Source organism: Chroicocephalus ridibundus, chromosome 3 (genome assembly GCF_963924245.1).
Source record: "Chroicocephalus ridibundus chromosome 3, bChrRid1.1, whole genome shotgun sequence".
NCBI classification, from domain to species: Eukaryota; Metazoa; Chordata; class Aves; order Charadriiformes; family Laridae; genus Chroicocephalus; species Chroicocephalus ridibundus.
In genome coordinates, this window is record NC_086286.1 from 60165342 (window position 1) to 60169296 (window position 3955).

Sequence of the window (3955 nt, forward strand, 5' to 3'; positions counted from 1 at the left end):
GAGGAGGGATAATACTTCCACCAGCAAGGGCAAAGGAAAGCACAGTCTGCTTCCCAACCCCTTCTTGCCTTGCTCCTTAGAAGAAACTAGTATACAGGTGTGGTGGGTTGACCTTGGCTGGACACCAGGTGCCCACCAAGCCACTCTATCATTCCCCCTCCTCAGCTGGGCAGGGGAGAGAAAATATAACAAAAGGTTCATGGGTCAAGATAAGGACAGGGAGATCACTCAGCAATTACCATCACAGGCAAAACACGCTTGACTTGGAGAAATTAGTTTAATTTATTGCCAATTAGAAATCAGAGTAGGGTAATGAGAAATAAAAACTAAATATTAGAACACTTTCCCCCCATCCCTCCCTTCTTTTTGGGCTCAGCTTCACCCCTGATTTTTCTCTACCTCCTCCCCTGAGCAGTGTAGGGGGATGAGTAATGGCGGTTGTGGTCAGTTCATCACATGTTGTCTCTGCTGCTCCTTCCTCCTCAGGAGGACAACTCCTCACACTCTTTCCCTGCTCCATCGTGGGTCCCTTCCACAGGGTGCAGTCGTTCAGGAACAGACTGCTCCAGTGTGGGTCCCCCATGGGGTCACAAGTCCTGCCAGCAAACCTGCTCCAGCATAGGCTCCTCTCCCCACGGTCCTGCCAGGACCCTGCTCCAGTGTGGGCTTCCCACAGGGTCACAGCCTCCTTCAGGCATTCACCTGCTCTGGTGTGGTGTCCTCCATGGGCTGCAGGTGGATATCTCCTCCACCATTAACCTCCACAGGCTGCAGGGCGACAGCCAGCCTCACCATGGTCTTCACCAGGGGCTGCAGGGGAATCTCTGCTCCAGTGCCTGGAACGCCTCCACCCCCTCCTTCCTCACTGACCTTGGTGTCTGAAGAGCTGTTTCTCTCACATATTCTCACACCTCTCTCTCATTGCAATTGCTCATTTTTTTTTCCTTCTTAAATATACAGAGGTGGTACCACCGACACCAGTTGGCTCAGCCTCGGACAATGGTGGGTCCGTCTTGGAGCCAGCTGGCATTGGCTCTATCAGACACAGAGGAAGCTTCTAGCAGCTTCTCACAGAAGCCACCCCTGTAGCTCCCCCACTACCAAAACCTTGCCATACAAACCCAATGCAACAGGACACCTTTACAAAGTGCCAAGCCACAAAACCCCACCTCTCAGCTCTGTTTATTAACTAGACGATAGTTTAGGATTCATGGAGAGAGTGTGGAAATGAACCTGCTACATGAAACTCTGTGTTTGCTATTGATACATATATAGAGATATATATATGTATATAACTGCATCAGTGTGACCTCATTGACCAGTACTCCTAGGACAGTCTTTGACATAGTATTTTCACCCTGAAATTCTCTACAAGTCTTGAGTCCTGATCATGTCTTCAGCCCATCCATTTCTAGTTACAGCCCTGGGAACTTTCCTATTCCTAGTGCTTTGCAGAGACAAGCAAAAATCTGATTTGAGATGGAGACTGTGATTCTGACCCCAACCTGATGTTGAGGCATCCATTTAAAATGTACATGTCTCAAAGCTATGTATTTCCCTTTCCTACATGTACTACACTACTACCCACAAGAAGGAATTATTGGTTTGCAACTTCACAAATACCTTTTCAGCAGAATCTTGACTACGCATTCCTTCATTATCTGAAATTATTTGAAGGGTCTCAGGCATTATTATACTTAAAATGTCCCTCACCGTTTGAAAGCATTATTGTAAAGGTTTATTTCATATTGCCTATGTCCTTGAGCAATAACATTGTTATAACTTTACAAAAAGGTGCATTTAACTATCATTCCCCCACCTTGACATTCTGCTTAACGAGGCCTATCTTAAACGGGCTCAACTCCCAGGGCTTTCTGCCAGTCCTCTCTGCAGCCCAAGTTTTCATCTCCACCTGCCAAACGGTTGATTTAATCAGCCATAATAATTCTTTTGTCTCTAATAGCAGAGACTTGTATATAACACTAGATTTACATGGGCATCTGTTTTTAAGGCTTTTTTAAGATACTCGTTTTTAATATGCCAAAGATCCTTCTGACATTGAGGATGATACAAATCTGGCTGTGACACGAGGTACAGAGTGCATCTGTCAGCAGCCTGGATTTTTGCTCCCCGTCTTCCCCGTCCCTTCCACAGCCAGACACAGGTGTACTCAAAGGGCTAAATACTAATTGCGTCCAGGCTTACATCAAACTCTTCTGATGGCTTTGGTGGAACAAAGGGCAAGCACAGAGAGAGGCTCCTGCACACTGTGCACATACTCAGAGCTAAAAGTCTTTGAGAATGGCCAAGTTTTAAAGCCTTGCTCCTCCCTCTCTGTGTATGACTAAATATGCTATACTTCATAAGGGGAACAAGTAACTTTGACGTGTGAAATCCAAGTTCTTGCTTTCATTTCCCCTTGTCCACAACCTTTTTCCAGCAACAATGTAATTCCTATCCCAAAGCTCTTTTTCTGACTATGATGCTAAATGGCTCTCTCCTGTCAATAAAGGATGCTGCAAATACTCTCTGGCCATGAAGTGATAGATGCTATCCATAAAAAGTGCCCATTAACAGCTTACTTGATCTTGATCTTCTTCCTCCATTCCACTATAAGGCTGATAAGAGTTGACAGTACATAACTTGAAAAAAGGAATATCGGCTACCCAGGTCTATGTCCTTCTCAAAGTCCAGTGACACCCCTTTCCCTTTCCCTCCTCCTCCTCCTCCCCACTGCTAATGATCAGAGATACTTTGGAAGAGCGTGTGGTCTACCTTTGCTACTGTTCCCTGCCCTAATCTGCACTGGTTCCCATTGCTCGCAGCATGCAAATGTGGGAACTCCTCAGACTAAAATGCCTGGGGTTTTGCATCTTTCTGTCAGGGTGCAACTTGCTGCTTCTTCTCCACTTCTGCCATTACCACTCTTGGAAGTAGCGGGAGGTGCTCTGCACATGATGAGCAGATACACTAAGCATGTGTCCATGATGGGGCAGCAGGAGCAACCACTGCCACTCTATCTCCTCCTCGCTCACTAGAAGGAATTTTTTCTGCCTTATCAAGGATCCCGTCTGCTTTCATTGATAAGACAGTAAAAGAACTAGGTCCTAGTAATCAGTGATCAGCCATCCAGCAGGCAGTGCTGGAGATGCACCTCTTTGCTCGTCTGGAACAAACTGATCATGGAAATGTGCTGATGAAAATAAGCAGTGTGCGAGTCAAGCACCCGGTACAATGCATGTACAGTTCAGAGAATGGTTTGGATATCTGTTTTCCTTATCTGTGTTATTGCATGTGATAACAATCACACCAATGCCTAGGGGAGAGCACTCTTGGAGCTCTGGAGCAGAAAAGTCCTCTGAAAATCCTGAGAATCTGTGCGATCCGAGTGATTTCCAAAGCACAATTCTGTCCACAGTCACCCTCCCAGCACGGGGCCGTACAGTTCAACACGTTTTATTACGAGGCTCAGCTACCTCTATAAACACAGAGGGCATCGTTTTGTCAAGATCCCTGACTCATTACGTCGATCAGTCGCCTACTGATCTCCTTCCTCCCTGCCCCGCTCCATAGACGGCGAAGTCAATCTCTCCTGGTACTTTCTCTCCGGTGCTCGCCACCGATACCTGCGGCGCTCGGGAAGGGAACGTGTTCAGCGCTTTGCTTTCAAGTGCCACCCCGCAGGGAAGGGGAAACCTGCTGGCTCGCCCCCCGCTCTCCCCGGCCTTCCAGAGGCGCGACGGGGCGGGCCGGCCCCGCTCCGCACCAGCTGCGCCCCAGCGGGGGCTCCGCTCACGGCGGGAGGCGGCAGCGCCGGAGGGCTGCCCGTGCCCCGCCGGCCCGAAGGGGGGGACCGGGAGGGGAAACCCCGCCTCCCCGCCGCCCTCCGCCGCTCCTGCAGCCGCAGGCCCCTCCTCCCCCTCCCGCCCCGCCCGCCGCACACATGTGCCCGCAC